Below are 20,810 nucleotides of genomic sequence, written 5' to 3'. Positions count from 1 at the left end.
TGGTGACTATCAGTGAACATCTGTAATCATTTAAACTATCAACATCTTATGTGTTAATGGGGAAATATACAATCTACCTTTTAATGCTTTTGGCTTAAATACAATTAAATGCTGATCATTCAAACGATGCTAGTCAAACTTTTAAAAATATTCTCAGTTCAACGTAGTTTTGGATTTTTCATTTCAGTGACATTATTGTTAACTTTTGTCAAAAGCTCTCTACAGCCAATTTCTAATGGCAATTAGGAATAACTTGTAGCAACATGTAAAGAATTTGTCACTTAAGGTGTTTTCTAAAAAGTAGGGAAGGCATTAAATTCAGACCTTAAGGCACCAAATGAAACTTTCTGTACTTTAGAGGTGGACTGTTTGGTATCTAGCAGCATTACCCTAAGCCATGTTTTAATCCAGAAGTCTACAATAGCACACCAAGTTAAAGTGAGGGAGAAATATACATTTTTAGATCTAGGATAGGATTTAACTTAATTTGTGAGACATCAAAAGAACCATAGTTTTGAATCACAGCTCTTTAGCTATTTAATATGGAAAAATATTTTCTTACTCAATAGAAGATATTCTTGAAACCCAGCATGAAGTAATCTCACACTCACACACACAACACTCATCTCTCTTTGAAAATAACGTTTAAAACCATGTATTAGTTACTTTTATGTGTGACTTGTTTTTTATTACAGTATATTTTAAGTTTTTAAGAAATTGGGGATCTAATTTATTTTCATTATCTTTACAACATATCATACAGCAGCACCTTGCATATAAAAAGCTCTTAAATAAATATTTTGCTGGATCAGTGACCAAGGTAAAAATAGACCAGTACTTCAAGCTGAATACTTATTTACTGAACACGTATTATGAGACAGGGACTCCGCCAGTCACTAGAGTAATAAAGGCAATAGAGATGTCCTCCAAACTCAGAGGCAAGTACATGAGTAACACCCACACCTTGAGATAAATGATTTGGGAATACAAAGGAGGAAACAATGAAGCCATTAACCTTAAGGGGGAGAGAACCTGTGGCCGGAAGACGGCGCCAAGAAAAACCAGAAAGACAATATGCCTGGCTGGGGTTTGGAGGAGAAGGAAGTGTTTGCAGAAGTTGACAAGGAAGGGAGGATAATTCCAGGGGAGAAATAACGGGCATGAGCAAAGGCCTGAGGATGTGAAGAGATCCTTTATGAGTTACATCTGTCTGTGACATCTTAAAAATTATACAAAAGTCTGTCTGCACATGGCTAGAAATCTTTCCTATTTTATGTAGCTAGTCATGTATGTAAAGCTAGATTATTTTAAATCAATATCTGCAAAATAACAAGATATTACACTATTACACTGCACCAAATGATGATTAACATGTACTAAAATTTCTAAGACTACAACGCTACCTACACAGAAAATAGGGTCTTGTGAACACAAGTAAAACCCTTTTATTGTTTTACTATTGTGATATCTTAGCAGTCCTCCTGCTTAATTTTTTGTAAGGCTATTTCAAGCACTGTGGTCACACTCTTCATAGCACCATCTCCCTTGGACTCTTTCAAGACTAAATTGTGTAAGTGATTCCTGTTTGGGGAATTCTTCTTATTGGGCAATGCCAACATATGAAATCTCCTCTAATAAAATCTTCCTTCATATATGCAAATATAATGGATTAAACTCAAGCTTTCTTTTGCTTAATAAGTACTAAGATCTAACCTCCCTCCTTTGAAATATATTTCTCCAAGCCTCTCTTTCATGATATGACTTGAGAATCCTCCCAAAAGATCTCTGCAAATGGCCAATCTCACTAATAACCATATTCATATTCTAGGCTCTAAGAAACAGAAAGACAGAAAATTCTGTAACTTCTCTTCACTGTGTCCTATTTCTGACAGTGAGAAACACTAAAAAAACATTTGTTCACTCACTCATTCATTCAGAAAATATTTACTGAGCACCTAGTGTGGGCCAGGCACTGTCCCACTTAGTAAAAGGGGAGGGGGCAAAAATCCCTGGCCTCATGAGGCTTATCTTCTAGTGAGGGAAGGCAGATTATAACCAACAAACGTAGGTAGCTAGATTACAGAGAATGTCAAAAAAGGGTTGAGTGACATGGAAAAAAAAATTAGGTCAAGGTAAAGGAAACTGGGATTAAAATGCCTACTCTGCTCTTCTAGGAGTAATGATCTTAGATTCAAGTTGACAATCACACTCACGGGCATCAGAGGCTCTACTTGGCACCAAGTATACTACTAAGCTTTAAAAAAGGATACAGAGGGCAACAAAAGAGTATGCCCAGCACCGGCACAGCAGGGGCCTCATGACTCCAGGCAGGGGCAGGCAGTCCCTGATTGCTGCATCTCACTGAACTCTTGGGACGTGCATGGCAGTGGCAGATGATATTGGGTGGGCAGCACCACTTTGGGGGCTTCTACCTTTGTAGTTGACTAACCCTTTCAGAAGCATGTGATGAGCTTCCATTCATTCTCCATCACAGATACCTCCCACCTCTATTAGTCTCAACAGTAAAGTATGGACAGGTACTTGTTCTGCTACCTAGAAACCTCAGCAGGATTCTCTTGAAGTATAGCTATACTCCTGTGCATTGCCGAGTTCTTAGAGCAAGGAGGATCATAGAGAGGGTCCGATCCCCAGGCATCCCTGAATCTAGAGAAAAGGACCCAGAACTGTCATCTCTTTCTTTCCAGAGCTGCAGTATGTGGGGAAACAGCTTGAAATGTTAAGCAGGGTGATATCTGGGGGTGTCTCATTGGGAAGGCAATGTTTTATCAAAGCTTGGATAGCGCTGAGGGAGTGACCTGTGCAGGTAACTGTGGGAAGAGTACTGGGGACAGAAAAGCTGATGCAAAGGCCCTGAGGTCTATTAAAGGAATCTGCTTTGTTCAAGGAGCAGGAAGAGTAAATAGGGCGGGGGTGGGGACACAGAAGGTGACAACATCCAAGAGAATGGAGAGACAGATCACACAACCTCTTGTACCCCACTGTTCAGAAGTTTAACATTTACTATGAAGGAAAGATTCATGGAAGAACTTTGAGCAGAGGAGAGACAGGATGATAGTATTTAAAAAATTTTTTTAAACCTCAGAAACTGTTTTGAAAGAATATTTACTTGCTTTTCTTCTTCAATATCACTTGGAAGCTAATAAAAATCCACTACCAGCCCCAAATATAATGTGTGTCACTGAGAAAAAGATGACCTTGTGACACAGTCATGTAAAATAACATGTGCAACCCTGTCTGTGTCCGCTTCCGCCTTTTCCTCTGACCTTCCAGTCATGTATAAGTAAACTCTGTGCAAGAGAAAAATTAATCTTCTGTCATGTTAAAAAAGAAAAAAACTGGCAGTTTCTTACAAAACTAAACATATTTATACCATATGACTCAGTAATCATGCTCCTTGGTATCTACCCCAAGATGAGGAAAACGTGTGTGTCCACACTAAAACCTGAACACTGATTTTTTTTAATCAGTTTATTCATAATTGCCCAAACTTGGAAGCAACCATGATGTCCTGCAGTAGGCGAATGGAGAAGTCAAATGTAGTTCATTCAGACAAGGACTATTACGCGGTGCTGAAGAGAGGAGCTATCACATGAAAGGACGTGGAGGAAACGCAAATTCACAGGACTACGTGAGATACGCCAATCTGAACAGGCCACATACTATGATTCCAACTACAGTGACCTTCTGGAAAAGGCAAAATTATGGAAACAGGAAAAGGATCAGAGGTTGCCAGGGGCTGGAGGGGGAGAGATGAATAGGCAAAACACAGAGAGTACTTAGGGCAGTAAAAGTATTCTGTATGATTCTATAATCGTAGGTACGTTATTATATATCTGTCCAAAATCACAGAATGCACGCCACCAAGAGTAAGTAAATGCGAATGCAAACTATGAACTCTGGGTGACTAAGATGTGTCAGCGTGGGTGCATCAATGTAACAGATGGATTGCTTCGGTGGGGGACACTGAGAGGGAGGCCGTGCCCGTGCGTGGGGGCAGGGGGCATATAAGAAATTTCTGTACCTTCCTCCCGATTCTGCTGTGAACCTAAAACTACCTTAAAATAATAACGTCTTTAAAAAAAAGATTGGTTTGATTACTGGGGTGAGAACAGCCTTTAGGTTAGCCATAAGTAGAAACAAAGAGACAATTAGGGGCTATTGCTCTAATCCAGTGATTTTCAACCTTTTTCATCTCACGGCACACATAAACTAATTACTAAAATTCTGCGGCACACCTAAAAATATATTTTTTGCCCATCTAATAAAAAAATAGGTATAATTTTGATCAATTCGCACCAGATGGCTATGGTTATAGTCGGCTGTTGTCATTTTTTAAATTTGACACTCTAAGGAAAGGTCAGTGCTCCTGACTTTTTGCACATTTTAAATCTTTGTGCAGACACCGGTGTGTCTGCTGTGTCACACAGGATTGAAAATCACTGCTCTAATCCAAGCAAGAAAGGGATGACCAAGCAATGCAGTGACCAGGCATGCTCAGATTCTGGGTGACTCATCAAGGCTGAGCCAGTAGGCTATCCCAATAGCTAGACTGTGATCTGAAAGAGACAAGAGTGACCCCAATAATTCAGGCTTGATCAACTGGAAGGGTGGCATTACTATCAACTGATATGGAGAAGGCTGAAGATTGAGAAGGTTTAGAGGACAAATCAGCAGTTGAGCTTTGAGTGTGCTGAGTTTGAATGTCTTTGAGATAGCCTACTGATGATACCAGTCAGGATATTTGAATTTGGATTAAGGAAGGAAGGTTGGCTGGATATACCGGTATGATAGCCTTTGATATATAAGTCAAATTATAAGCAGAAGATTGACTGAAATCATCAACAGATTGAGTACAAGGAGAAAAAAGAAGCAAGGACTGAGTCACAAGGTGCTCTAACCTTAAGAGTTCTGGCAAGAGATTGTTTTGGGCTCACAAAGGAGCCCAACAGAGAAGTCAAAAAGTAAAAGGAGGTCAAGTAGAAAACAGAAATCAAAAATCAAAACACCGTGAAAATTCTGGGTTCGATTCAGTCAGGGCAGAGGAGAAGCAACTATCTGCTTCTCCACCTCTTCCCCTTCTCTCCCGAGCTTTCTCTCTTCTCCTCCCACAGCCATGACTTGAATGGTTCTAGTGAGTTGGCCATGGGTGCTGAGGATAGCTCCATGGCCTCTGCCTCAGGTGCTAAGATAGCTCAGTTGCCAAGCACAGAGCAGTGGCCCCAGACAGGCAGAGCATTGCCCCATAGGGAGTTTGCCAGGTGAATCCTAGTCAGGGCACATATGGGAGTCTGTCTTTCTGCCTCCCTGCCTCTCACTTAGTAAAGAAAAAAGAAAAACTACCTAAAATCAAACTATGTCACATACAACAGGTTGAGTGAGATGAAGACTGAGAACTGATCACTGGATTTAACAGAATAATGACAGACATCACTGGTGACATGAACAAGAACATTTTTACTGAAGTGGTTAAGGGAATAAAGCTAGTCTGGAGTGAATGTAAGAGATAATAAAGTAATTATGAACAGGAATATAGATAGGTCTTTTAAAAAGCTGTCCTTCAAAGGAAGGCAAACTAACAAACGAAAAAAGTGGGGTGACACTTGGTGAGGAATTGTGGAGTGGTATCTATGAGACAGTGGAAATACCAGGATGTCCTATGCCTCTGGGGGTGGTCCAGGAGGCTGCAATTGGTGATGTGAGTCAGAAGAGAGGGAACGGCTTGAGCACTATCGTTAAGAAGGCAAGACAGGGTTAGATCTAGATCTCAAGTAGAGGGCAGCATCAATATTATTTTTTGCACCAGTTCTATCCAAACATCTGTAAAGATAGGATTTTGCTCATTGCATATGAATCTATTTGGTCAAATCTGTTAATACGCTCAAATATTTCAGATTAACGTATATTTCTTGAAGCATTTTATTTTAAAGGTATTAAATAAACCCATGGTTTAATTTTGTATATACTTTGCTACTGGGTAAGGTATATGTACCTTTTGTAAAATTCAACAACACACTCAGGCATATGTAAATATTTGGAAGGAGGAGCAGTCAAGGTAGAAATGCACAACTAAGAACCCTGCAGGGCAGCAGTAATACTTTTGTCAGTAATCTCAGGAGAGAGATAAAATGTGGAACCTTTTTCTTTATATGGAAGAGTGATTTTTCAGTATTAATTATTCTATACAGAAATCTTTCTAATATATAGCATACACACTTCCATGACTTCTTAAACAGTGGGTAGAAATATTAAACTTTGCTTTTCTTTGATGAGTCAAGTTCATCATCTAAAGAGAAGGCTAAATAAGCCAGACACAGAAAGTTAAATAACACATGATCACACTTATATGTGGAATCGAAAAAATTAAAATTAAAAAAAATAAAAAGTTGAACTCATAGTAAACAGGCAGCAGAATAGAATGGTGATTACCAGAGGCAGGGGGAAGGGAGTCAAGGAAGATACTGATCAAAGTGTACAAACTTTCAGATATAAGATGCATAATTTCTAGAGACCTAATGTACAGCAGGGTGACAATAATTGATAATACTGCACTGTGTAGTTGAAATCTGCTAAGAGAGCAGGTCTCCAGTGTTCTCACCACACCTCCCACACATACACACACACAACAAGGTAACTTCTGTGAGGTGATAGATATGGTATGTTAATTAAACTGTGGTAATCGTTTCACAATATATGCATATATTAAAACATCACATTATAGATCTTAATTATCTACATCATTTCTATTTGCCAATCGTACCTCATTAAAGCTGGGGGGGGGGATATCTCGGTTACATTGTTGTGCCTGTCATCTTCCAAGTAGCTCCAAGTTACTGTGCTTATCTAAGTGTCGGTTTCTTTCTCAGTTTACCTGTAAACACGCCTATTTCTAGCCTCCATAGTCTTGATGGTGAACACAGCACGTGACCCATCCTGGGTGCTTAAGGCAGGCAGAATAATGGCAAAAGGATGGCCGCATCCTAATTCTGGGAACTTATGGCTCAATTGCCTTACATGGCAAAATGGACTCTGCAGGTGTGATTAAATTAAGGGACCTTGTGATAGAGAAATTCTCCTGAGTTCTCTAAGCCCACTGTAGTCAGCCTGGTCCTCTGAGGGCTCTGGCCAGAGAGATGCGATGATGGAGGGAGGGTCAGAACGATGTGACAGAAGGACATGATTTGCTGTTGCTGGCACTGGAGAGAAAGAATAGGGGCCAAGCATCAAGGAATGCAAGTGGCTCCTACAAGCTGAGAAAGGTCAAGGAAACAGTCACCCTTCGAGCCTTCAGCAAGGAAAAAAGTCCCACTGATCCCTTAATTTTAGCTCTGTAAGCACCATTTTGGACTTCTGAAGCTCCAAAACTCTAATAAATTTCTATTGTTTTGATTCACTCAATTTGTAATAGTTTGTTACAGCAGCAATAGAAAAATAAAGACGAGCTTAATAAACTTACTCTCTGAATGAATAAACGGGGTAGCTGCTGGTTCCTCAAGCTGTTCCTGGTGAGAAAAAGAAACTGCCCTGTGGGTATTCTGGGCCCCTGACCCGGCTTCAAGCAAAGCAGCTCAGCTCTGTTTTATTTGTTCATGCTTCTGGGTAAGATTTTGTTTAAACAAAGGTTTCCAAGGGCAAGAAAGGAGAAAAAAAAAGAAAAAGAAAAGAAAAACATGCTTTTGAAAGCCGGTGGTGTGATGGCAGACTACAGAACCTGCATCCAGAAAACCTCTGAGCCCCTTAACGTGAGACTGCAAACAAGCCAGTTAATCCGCTGAACAGCGGTTTATCAGTCTTTCAAATGAGAATAACTTTTCCCTCACCCAATTCATGGAGTGCTGATGGGACTCAATCAAAACTTTTCAAATGACAGGTGCTGTGCATTTATTTCTTGGGATGTTTCTGGGTTTTAGATTGCTGGGAAACAGTGCCTCAAACTGTTTGCATAAAACCGTGCAAAGAAAGGACTTAAAGTTAATCCTCTCTGAACAAAGGCTATGACCTTTACTGAATGGGTACTCTGACTCTCATTTTGGGTTCAGATGCATTTTTCAATTTATTCCTTAGTTATGTGTGTACAGTAGCTTCAGTTAATGAACCAGTGAATTCCAATCAAGTGAAGTGTTCCAATATATCAACAATATATTTATCTCTGTTTTCTTTCTCTTCCTCTTTAACTTCTAGAAACTCCATCAAAGGAATAGGGGTGTCTAAACTTGTGGGTGTGTGCACACACGCTATTGGAGATAAAAGGGTGAAACAAAATGTCCCTGTGTTTGTGACTTCTCTAAAATGTATCTTTTTGGTTTACGTAGTAATCTTAATCATCTCACTGTCTTTTTCCGTAACATTCTCTGCTTCTGCACATGGATTCTACTTTGGCTACTTTGTTTTAGCCTTGTACAACTTTTCTCCGTAGGTCACGCTCATTGTGTGATAACCTTTCATTTCATGATAACCTTTCATTGCGCAGATATACTAAGCTAATCTTATTCTTGACGGTTCTAGATCTTATTTTTATTTAGAGACGTTTGTGAAGTGTCCCCCCATGTACTCCCCACGACACACAAAATTCCGAGAACCCTTTTTGTTGCTGAAATTTGCCTTCAAATTATTTACATGATGAAAAAACTAATGAGACATCTGTAGGCACTGTTAGAACTGTGCAGCAGAAACAGTCCTGGCAGAGGGAAGCGATAGGGACTAAACTTCACACTCAGTTGTGAATGACAGATATAGCAGGTCTGTTTTGGGGAGGTTTGAACAGTGGCAGATAGTACTGGAAAAGTACTTTAAAGAGGGGGGGGTGTATGGGCAGGGGGGGTACAGGAAGATGAGGCTGGAGATCCGGAAGGCAAAGGACTTACCTAACTCTCACCTGTGTTGAGAATCTGTCTCAGAAGACCCCAGTGGAATCATCAGTTCTTCCTAAACTTAAGAGCCTTCCTTACAATAAAAAGCCACATGCCAGGATAAGGAGCTGCGATGCCCCTAAAGCAAACTATTTACTCAATCTGGACATGTGTTAAAACACAGAAGTGACTCTGCAGACTTCTTCCTTTGGTAGAAATGAACATGTGTGCAGTCCAAGAACATCAGGGGAACATATGCTGTTCAAGAAACCAAAAGATTCCAAACTTCTAAACTTGGGGGGGGGGGATCAAACTTTTCTACCACTGTGAGAAGCGATTTTAAAATATGCCTTTCTAGGGTCCACCTTACAGATACCTCATAGTCCAAAATGTAATGAACTGTCACTGTAGCTCATTTCCTCTATACAAAGACTTACAAAATGGTATTCAGACTGCCCTGAACAAATCAGCGGCAGCTGCCAAAAACAACATCCATCTTCTCTTTAATCTCGAATGCCAGCTAGTGAAGCAGGCAGTAGCCTCGTAGTTCCAAATGTGCTTTGGAAGAGAGCCAACTGGCCCGGCTACCCAGAACCAGGAAGGCAAATTACCAAGACACAGGTATAGTAATCAGTCCAGAGTTCAGGTCTTCTGAGTTCATATAAACCAGATCCTTCAAAAATAGTCTTAAAGGAAACCCACAAAAGATTCTTGTTCAGTGAATAACCATTTAATTCTATATGAGCTTGTCCTTCAGGTTTAAATTTTTTTTTTAATTTACATTAAACACTAAGAGAAAATACCCAATCATACTACACAGACTCTTCTGTAGTGACTGTCCAGTAATCTCAAAGGGGCCAAAGGACACTTCGCAGACCTGTTTGTTTTTAAACTTTACTGCTATCGGGAAAGCAGATGCAAACAGTATAGCTAAGTGAAACTCAAACTAGCCTGAAATCCAGATTGGTACACTAACTTCGACCTCTTTCCAAGTAGAGCCTTTCATGAAGAAGTTAAATAAAAGTATTTTAAAATGTGGATAATCACTAAAATATGTAGTGGATTTGCTCTTATATCAAATACTGAACATCCTAGAAAGGAAATGCTTAACATAAAAAGGATAATGGTTTTAATGTAAAAGAATTTAAGGATCTCAAGATATTCAATCTATGGAAAAATTACCCTATGACAGTCAGTCCTAACTCCAAAGGAAAATACTATTTAAAGGGAAAACCACTTGTATATACCGACTCCCACTAAGGGCCACATATAGGATGAGCAGTTGGCAGATTCTATTTCATATAACCTTTCCATCCACTATGTGGATATTATTACCCCATTTTCCTGGTGAGTAAAATGGGATTCAATGAGATGAAGTAACTTGCTCATGGCCACTCTGCTAGAAAATCCCCAGGCTGTGTTTAAATGAAGACCTACACAATACTGAAGTAAAACTACAGGGCCAGTCAGAAGTAAAACTGATTTCACTTAGATTTAATGAACTACTTAATTTCATTTCAAATGCCTATGCCTTGGAAGGTACATAGGTCCTTTTATCTAAATCAGTTTCTAATTGAAACCACAATGCCAAGTTATTACTATGCTGGGTAAACAAGCAGTGCAGGTAAATCAAGTTACACTTTGCTGTAGCTTAAAAAGCATCACATAGCTAGAGGGAAGGGAGACACCCAAACAACAAAGCGATAAGTTCTTCCTTCTGATAAATACAAAACCCAGTCCTTGCAGACTTTTAAAAAGAGTTACTTATTCATCAACAAACACGTCTAAGAACCTGATAATTAAACTACATGAGATACAGACATAGAAGATGCTATCTTTGGCTTCCAAAAGTTCCAACTCCGAGGGACCCCAGCAGGGTGATAGAGTGTGAGAGGGGCAGGGCCCAGGAGGGACAGATAAATCTGACTTTGGGGGCTGGGGATGGAAACTGAGGGAAGGGGTGAGAGATAGCTCCTGGGAGAAGGGGACACCTTTTCCCTCTGTAAGTAGGAAGAAGCCAGATGAAAGGGAGCGGAAGGAAGACCCCTGATAGGAAGTAGCTGTGCTCAAAGTAGTGAAGGCACATTTTCACTGAACTTCTGGATGATGATACCATTGAAAAACGAGTTTCAAGGAATAAGCAATAATAGAGGAGGCTAGGGAACGCGCTGAGGCCCTGGCAGCTCTGCTCACCGACTCGGATTTTATCTCAAAGGCACTGGAAAGCTCCTGGGGGACTTCAAGCTGGGTTGGGGGATGTAAATCGAAATTTGACTTATTTTTGAGAGGTTTTTATCATCAGAATAAATGAGAGACTGATGGGAGACAACAAGCCTATGGAAGGGGAGACAGGAGACCAGTTAGGAGGTCACTGAAAGCCATCCAGAGTGGAAGTGAGGAGGCCCCCAGCTCTGCCAGCAGCAGTGGGAATGGAGAGAAAGAGACAAGTTGAACAGAATATGGAAGTAGACTAGAAGAACTTGGGTGACTGACAGAAAGGGAGAGGGTGTTAAAAGGGGAAGCATCTCAAATGACTTCCAGGTTCTAGTTTGGGTGACAGGAAAAAGTGGTGCTATTCATTAAGCCAAGACATTTAGGAGGAGAGGTAGCAGCTGGCAACTGGAAGTTATCACCAAAACCCCTGAAGAATAGCACCGTATCAAGGGGAGGAAGACTTATCTGCACCAGGAGACAATGACTAGCCAAATACAATGGAGATAAAAATCGAGATTGTGAGATATTGTGGTCAATGGAAAAGAGTGTACAAAATGGAGAGAATGATCAATAAAACAAGCACTAAAAGATGTCAACCTGATGGCTGTTGAAGGGGACCTAATGGAGTTGACTTGATGAGGACAGGTTCCACTGAGTGAGTCAGATCACAGAGGATGGACCACAAGCGTAAATGAGTATGGGGAAATTTCAAGGGTCTGACAGCTTGCCTAGAAAATAAAGAAGGCAGCAGGTAATATCCGGAAGGGCTGGAATGTTAACTTCAGTCTTTGTAGACAGGAAGAGAGTTCTGAGAGAGTAGGGCTAAAATGATCAACTAAGCTTTCCTCTTTCTTAAACAGCCTGTCTGCTCATGAGGAACGGCTCATCTGTGGTTAGTGACAGCCAGGTGAGCTCAGAGGCTCTGCCACCATGTCACCATATGAAAATCCCTACAAATGACTTCGACTTCAGGCTGGAATCTAAAGCCTAGATGTTCACGTTCTGCAATTATTTTTGATAGAGACAAACATGATAGCAAATGCAGTACAGATGATTTCATCAGAAACAACGGTAATATATAGGTCATTAGCTATTCATAAATACGGGTCTTTAGCAATTAAATAAAAGTAAAGGGGGCAAAAAATCCCCCTTAACAGTATAATTCTCTGTATTTTAGGGAGATGCCAGTTGATGACTAATTCTAATCAATTTCATGAGGGTGACAGCATGCAACAAACCAAACAAGTCTAGCATACAGGTGGATGCTGGTTCACTGTAGAACCTGGATGTACATATCTGTTGCCAAGTCTTTTGGCTATATGAACATATTTTCAAAGAAATAAGAGAGACAGGGTCACAACACTGGCCAAATTCTAGCAGCACAGCAAACAGAATTCATGACAGTTCTGAGATTCACGCACTGATCTTCAGCAGTGCACCAGCACTGGCTCTTTCTGAATGGCACAGTTCGTGCTTATGTCAAATAGTTGCTCTTACAATTGAACCAGCAGAATAAGCTTTCCAAACACAGCTACAAAAACATAAATCATAATTCATCCTCTTCCAACTATGTGACTCACATCTGAAAGTGTAAGCCCATGAAAATCAAATGCCCTGCAATTCTTCAGACTCTCAAATCTTTTGATCTCCTCATAACTGAGAGATGGAAAATAAGTGTTGGGCTCCTGTTGCTATCTGATCCCATGTGTTGAATTTGGACTGAAGGCCTGAACCACCTAGAACTTCTCATGTGTTTTCCCCTACAGTTGTTAAGTAAATGCGTTCAGATGTCCTGTCAGATCAGCTACTGGGGGTGTAACAAGTATAGTCTCATACGGCCTTTAAATTCGAAGAAAACTTATTGTCAGGAAGCAACTCAGGATATCTCCAACAGTTTTTTTCCCCCCCAGCCTGGGTTTTTGGCTACATCAAAATAAATGAAATCTTTGGACTCTGCTTTACCTGCCTCCAAATAACATCAAAACTAATGTGTTAAAGGCATGAGCTCAAAAACGCCCACAGCTTTGGTCATTATTTTTATCACATCAGTTCACGAGCCCAATTTGCAAAGGTCACAGACAAGCTTTCCCAATTATGCCATGTATGCCAGACGCACCAGGACAGAATAAACTGTTGAAATGCCCCACCCCTCCCTCCACGGAAGGTGCCCTGACTGCAACAAGGGGAGTTGACTGCCTGACGTTTAGATTAAAGGGTATTTATCAGGGGTATTTACAGGGGTCCTCAGGTTACGACAGTCTCGACATATGACATTTCGAGTTTACAACACTCACTTCATATAAACAAAAAAATTGAGACCATTAACGTTATACTTACTAACTAGATGGGCAATCTAGTTTGGTTGTGCGTGGCAGAAGAATATGCAGTAACACAGCATGTGAGAGAGGGAGTTGGTGTCCCCAGTATGCTTACCTACGCCATTTTAGACTGTTAAAAGCACAAGTGTTCCTAACATTTGTGTTAGGTTCGGGTAGGATATGTTTTGACATTCACCAAAATTCAGGTTATGTCACCATCATAGGAACAGAACTGTGTCATAGCTCAAGGACCCCTGTACTCAGAATGCAGATTCCTGGGCACCGTGAGGTACCCAATTTTCTGAAGGTGTAACTCAGGAATGTGCACTTTTAACAAGCCCTTCATGTAATTCTTAGGTAGTCTCTAAAGTCTGAGATAGGCTATTTAGGCTGTACTAGTTCAAGGGTGCTGTTTCATTAGGAAAAACACACAACCAAAAAGATCTGAAAGGTGTACATATATACAAGGTGGCATTTGGTGCATATCAGATGCTCTCGATTTAGAGAACTCTGGAAAAAGAAAAGTTCAGTGTAGTTGTGCGCTGGATCCTGTGGACTGGCTCTGTCACTTCCCATTCCAGCTCTCCCCCAGCACAGCCTTCGGTGTCATAACTGCACAGCTAACACCTGTATTTCTGGGACTCCTTTGCATGTTGTGTCGCTATAGCTCCAGATGGGCTTAGAATTCGCCAATTGGGCACCACCCCACAGCTTTTGGTATGGGGAGAAAACCTTGACATGAGAAGTTGAAGGCTAGACACACATTTTGCCGGCTTGGGTAGTGTTGGGGGCCACAGGACCACGCTGTCAGCAGCAGTAAGAGCTCCCTGCACCGGCTGTGACAACTTAACAGGGTTCTAGTGCTGGTGTGTTCTGGAAGCTCAGCCTGTTCTAGCCCTCCCAGTGGTTTTAGAAGCCAAATGCATTTCAATATATCCCTTTTTGTTTAGCTAGAGTAGATTATACTCTCTGCAATGAAACCTTAAGTAATACTAGGAGAAAAGAACTTAAGTTACTAAGCATTTATTTTCCAGATTAGTCTAACTTTACCTAGGAATTTTTTATTCCTATTTCAAAATTCAAATTGTAGAATAACCACATTTAAAAAATGTTTTTAAGAGCAATGTTTGATTGGCAATCCATGAGAATGTTGGTGCAATGCTACCACTTGAAGCACCATAAAGCAGTTACCTTTAATCACACCCAGGATATGTTCTTCTGACAATCTACCTACTACCTGAAGCACAGTAAATTACAAGTTCATTGGTTATGAAAGAGATGATGTTTAGAATAGAACAACATCAGCAAAAGTGAGACCTAGATGCAAATCATTGTTCCTTCTCTTACATGCTGTTACCTGAACAAATTATAGAAACTCTCTGAGCCTCAGTTTTCTTGGGGTGTTCACATTTTTTTGACTTTATATAAGACAAGTTATATAAAAGCATACATAACAGGAACGGCATATTACAGATCATGACATGACTTGTTAATGCTATAGTTATTGTTTTCTCATTCTTACTAAGGCTTTCAATGTAGACTTCAGAATTTTAAAGCTATACTAACAGTGAATGTTCCAATCCCACTAATGTTCTGCCTTCCCATAGATTAAAGATCAGCACAGGAAGGTGATTAAAAAGAGGTTGTGAAACTGCCACCTGAGCTTGGATTGGATCAGCTGCCCCCAAAGCAGGCAGACTCAGCTCCTCCTGGTGTAAAGTGAGGCCCAGTTGTTTGGGCAATGGGTGAAAGTTAACCTAAATTGCAGAGTTTCAAAAGTCAACTTTAGCTTCAGCAATAAACCCAAGACAGCTTTAGAAAATAGTGCGTTTAACCCCATGCATGGAGAAACAGTAGAGTGGGAGGCTCCTCTGCAAAGTTACTTCATCTTCCTGTGCTTTAGTTCCCTCACCGGGAACATGTGTGTGACACAGAACCTACCTTACAGCCTAAATGCTTTAGGACTAAATGGAGCTATGTGCTAAGATACTTGGTACAGGAGCCAAAAATAGCACACCTTCATAGATGTCCACTACAGTTATCATCACTGATGTCTTTTCAACCACAACTAGAACAACTGTCCCCCAGTAATGGCATTTCCAAACTGGAAGCATGGTGGTTTAAGCCGGAAACCAGGGCACCATCCTTGATTCTTTCCATTACTCTGTTTCCATCTCCAGTCTGTCAAGTTCTATCAGTTCTATCAGCAAAATATCTCTACAAAAATTCCCTTCTCTCCATCACTCCTGCCTGGAAGACTGAGAGCACCCTCGAAATGGCCTTCTTCGCTTTTTCTTATAATAGTGTGGTCTTCTGGGAATAGAAAACATCACGGTCTGCTTAAAATCTCTGAATGCCTTTGCATTACATTTACAATCAAGTGTGAACTCCTAACCAAGGCTTACAAGGTGGTAAGGAACATTCTGCTCACAAAAATTAGGGGCTCTTTCAAAATGAATATGAAGCGATGAAATAGCCCCTGATTTCTGTGAGCAGCACAGATTTGCCCACCTCCATGCTCCTCACTTACCAGGCCCCCTCTCCTCACCACATTCCAGCCGCACCAGCCTCTTTCCTGCTCCTCCAGCACCCAAAATGTATTCTGCTTTTAAGCCCTTTGCACGTGGTGCTGCAAGTTATTTCCTTCTTGGGTTCTGCAAAAGGCAAGTCCTTGTATTTATTCAGGATTCAGTTCAATATCACCTCCTCAGAGCAACTTTCCCAGGCAACCTAAGTAGCTTCAACACTCATATCACTGTTTTATTTCAACAGAAACAAAATATGCATCAGAAATTATCTTCATAGCCCCATTAGTTTACTCCTTAATCACTTGTACCCTCTGACAAGAATATAAATGGTGTGAGGGCAAGGATTCTATTATTTTTGTCCATAGTTCTTTGCTCTAGCATTTTGAACTCATAGCACGTGCTCCTTCACATCAGTGGGTTGCAGGCATTGAAAACTGCTACTAAAACACTCACAAAAATGCTCCTCAGGGTCAAATTCTCTTTTGTGTAGTGCAAACCCTGGTGGTTGCAAGTTCTAAATTGTTTAAAAAGTGAATATACTCAGTTTATAAAATGGGGCACAGGTCAGCCTGGGTACTGCAGGATCCAATCCCCAGCAGAGGGTGTCCGCGTTCACACGACAGCATTGCAGTATCACCCACCGGGTTTGCTTATTCTGGGTCTCCTGTGCTCGAGTTTGAGTGCCATAAGACAGGTTCTTTCAGTTCCTCCCTGTTTTGCTCACAGAGTAGTGCCAAGCACAGAGACACCTCTCAGAAGTACTATTTAAATGAGTGAATGAAAGATAAACGTAAGAGTTTTGTCATCATTTGGGCACCAACCATAGTCATACTTCTATCTTGGGTCCAATAACTGCAAAATCCTAATGATGAAAAGTATAATGTTACAATAGTCTCTTAATTATCCAAAATACAGCATTAACTAAATGCTTCTCAGTTTGAACTTGTAACCATTTTCTTTCTACCTTCAAATACTTCTCTAGCTTCATGAAAATGGAAAATCAGTATATAAAAACAGGGTTAGACTGTAAACTCCATGAAGAAAAGGAACAATGTAACTGTTTTTGCTCACTATTGTATCTCTAGCCTCTAGGCAGTACTTTGCTGGTAGTAAGTGATCAATAAACAATTTTTAATAAACAATCAGTGGAAAGTATGACAAAAAGCCAATATACTGACCCCGCCTTTAAAAACCCCAGAGCTCCCTTTCTAAAGGAACTAGGTGAGTATAACACAGACTCACTTTCTCTTTTGTTGATCCAACAGGGGCATATATATATTTTTTAAAGGTAGATATTTTCTACAGTAAGTTTAGCTGAAGTCTCTGAGAAGTCAATAATGCTAGAGTTTATTTAGAATTCGGTATAATATGCAACTATAAATTTCTCCGTTTCCCCAATGAGACGCAACCTGTCAAAATGTCTACAGCAGCCATTCATAAAAAGGAAAAAAAAATTATTCATGTTGACTAGGCCCTGGAACACACAAGGAATATGATTTCACTTGAGGGCAGACATGTTCAGAAGTGATGACACTGGTTAAGCTTTTAAATGCTAATCTTATCTCTTCCCCAAACACTGGTTGAGTGTTATCTATCTGTCATCCCTACTACAGCAGGCAAAAAACACAACACAACAAAACTCAGAACTGAATCCCTTGTTACCAAGACCCGCTCCTACTTTGACTAAACAATAAAATCGGCTACCTCTTCTTCAGAGTAATATGGGCATAAGATTGCTGCTTTCTTCTCATATGACTTGCTTTCTTTTATTCAGATTTTCCAACAAGATATCCACGAAGTTAGGCTTAGCATGTTCCATCATATTAGTACGCAGGGAGAGACTCTGAATTCAGCAGAGAAAAGAAGATATACAACAGAAATAAAAGGAGAAGCCTTTTTACAATCTATCAGGATGTGAGGACAGACCTTTTTTATTATTTTAAAAAAGGTCCCGAGTTAACACTCTTTAAAGTAAATAGAAACTACTTGGGTTCTGAAATTCTTCCTTGAAGAAGACTCAGGATGATTATCAATTAATCTTCCTAATTTAAAAATAAAAAGAAGAATATGAAGAACATATTTTAAACCCTCAAGTCCATCCTCAAAAGAATGCTGGTGGGGGCAGGGAGCAGAGAGAAACGGAACTTTCCTCTTGGGGCAGAAAAGAGGGTTGAGTGAGTAATAACCACACAATCCAATGGGCTCCTTCTCAAAGCAGCTGCTTTGCTGAGAAATCAAACAGGCATGGAGGAATAAATGAAAGGGACTGGCTGGAGAGCAAAGAGATTCTTTCACCATATGGAAGAGAATGGGACCTACTTCCCAGGAAATGCAGAGAGGACCTTGTGAGCAGTGGACCCAGCTCAATGAAATTCGAAAGATATGTTGCAGCTGCTGTAAGATTTAGGAGCCAAATCTGCACAAATCATTTTGCACATCTACTTCAATACTTAATTTTGGTTTGTTATCTCTTCTCAGGCACGGTACTCTTTGGAGCTTCTGTTTATAAACTGAGCCAGGAGATAGACTTTGCTGTTTGTGATAGGATATTATTTGAAACTTGAAAAGCTGTATGGGTGCCAGAAATCCTAACCTTAATGAGGTTGTGTAACTTAAAAAATGTCAGAACTTGTAAGACTTGGCATTGAAAAAGGATCCCACAAATGAATATTTTTAAGGACACAAAATCTCTGTAATGTTACTTTAGAGCAATGTATTATAAAGCAGTACTATTATTATTGCCTTGGTAGCTTCTGATCACAGATTAAATCTGCCTTGTAACTACAAGTGAAATTTAAAAATGTCATTTTCTTGTTAATCCTCCAACTTTCTTCCTCCATATTTAAATATATCTTTGATCTTAAGTACCGAAACATTATTTTGTCTAAATTGCTTAACCACATCTGTCTTAAATCAGTAAGTACCATTCAGATTGGACTGTCTAAAAATTCTCAAATTGTCATATTTGTCTTTCGTCACTTTCTAGAGATTAAGCACATATATGCAAAACCTCACAATATACTGCCCTTGTCTACTGCACTGGCTAACTATTAACCAGCACAAACGGTGGAAAGAAAATATGAAAGGAAGCATCGTGAAGGGTGTGATCTGGGAGAAAGAATCCATTTACTGTATTTATCAGTCTCATTATTATATACTGCTCATAAAAATTAGGGGATATTTTATAGCTTCATATTCATTTTGAAATATCTCTTATTTTTGTGAGCAGTGTAGATAAAAAAAACACTTCTATACACACACACACACACACACACACACACAAAGATGACAGTAGCACCAGTTATAAACCAAAGCATTAGCAGGAGTACACACATCCAATTTCAGGCTAACTTGTTCTGAGATGCTGAGCAATGTGCTCGGCTTCTCTAAGCTCCCCATCCCTTCTGTAAAATGGAATAACCCCAGTACCACCCTCGCAGGTAGAGAGAATTAGGGGAGATAGCTCAATACTCTTAGTTCAGAACCTGGCACATCGAATGAGCATCAGAATCAACATTTTCTTCATCATCAACAGTACTTTGTCCAAAAATCTTTTCTGGCTCATAAACCCTGAGATCAGCAAGCATTCACTGGTGTTCAGCCACTGTATTATTCCCTCAAAGATGGCAAGCAACTTGCCCCACCCTCATCTTTTATAAAATTCCTAGTCTCCACTCTGATCTGCAACCCAAGCGACTCATTTATCACTTCTTGCTCTGAACAGAATTATATTTGAATAGTGTGTGTGTGTGTGTGTGTGTGTGTGTGTGTGTGTGTGTGTAGCAGCGCTCCATGCAGTTATATTTGTTTCCTGCTGTCATCAATGCAGAACAGTAATGTTCTAATGTTCCTCCTACTTTCCCAATCACCCTCCTTGCTGTCAAGCCATGTGTCGACGAGGTCAGTAAGCATAAAATTGCTAAATCCACAAGCCCATGCTTAGAATGCTGACAGATGTTCAGTATGCTGATAGTAAAAGATTCTGTCAAAAATACACCTGGCAGGATTCATTAACTTATAGTTTGGTTCAGATCATCTTTATCAAGATTTTGGTGTCATACCACCAGCTGGGGGTACCGATATGAGGCAATTTAGCCAGAGAGACAGGTAAGTAAAACAGATAATTTTGGTATGTTTTAAGCAGCTTGTTTTTTTCGGTTTTAAATTTTTTTAATGCTATAGGAGCACAGGGTAAGGTCTCTACACAGAGTGGGAATAGGGGCAGGGAAGAAGGGTGAAAAACATTAGACGGGCTTCTGAGAGGAGGAACTCTTCTCAGCTGGACAACTAAGAGGCTGTCAGGGCCTTCGGGACTAAGGGCAGAGCCGGTGGGTATGTTACTGTACCACTGTTCAGTTAGGTGTCACTGGAATGAAATTTATTAGTCCGGGAGTGGTGGAGATAAGCACCAGCCAAATCACAGACAGCCTGTATAATTGCTGAGGGTTTGGACTTTACCCTGCAGGTAACGCAAAATCAGTGGAGGATTTTAACCAAGGTAGTTACATGGTCAGATGTCCACTAGATTGTATGCATTAGAGAGAATCTTTAAAATTACAGAATTCACCATTTGTTTTGTTGGATAATGAAATGAATGCTTGGAGGGACTAACAAGGGGCCCCCAAACTTTTTACACAGGGGGCCAGTTCACTGTCCCTCAGACCATTGGAGGGCCAGACTATTCAAAAAACTATGAACAAATCCCTATGCACACTGCACATATCTTATTTTAAAGTAAAAAAACAAAACGAGAACAAATACAATATTTAAAATAAAGAACAAGTAAATTTAAATCAACAAACTGACCAGTATTTCAGTGGGAACTATGGGCCTGCTTTTGGTTAATGAGATGGTCAATGTGCTCCTCTCACTGACCACCAATG

General features: G+C 40.2%; 1 protein-coding gene across 4 annotated transcripts in view; it reads right to left on the bottom strand.

Annotated features, from left to right (window-relative positions):
* The window catches only part of KITLG (KIT ligand), a 97,484-nt gene that overhangs the window by 62,874 nt on the left and 13,800 nt on the right, over positions 1-20,810 (bottom strand). The gene's annotated exons all lie outside the window — the stretch shown is intronic.

The sequence above is a fragment of the Saccopteryx leptura genome, chromosome 2 (genome assembly GCF_036850995.1).
Source record: "Saccopteryx leptura isolate mSacLep1 chromosome 2, mSacLep1_pri_phased_curated, whole genome shotgun sequence".
Lineage (NCBI taxonomy): Eukaryota > Metazoa > Chordata > Mammalia > Chiroptera > Emballonuridae > Saccopteryx > Saccopteryx leptura.
Note: the sequence above shows the minus strand (reverse complement) of the source record. Positions and strands in the feature narration are given on the sequence as shown.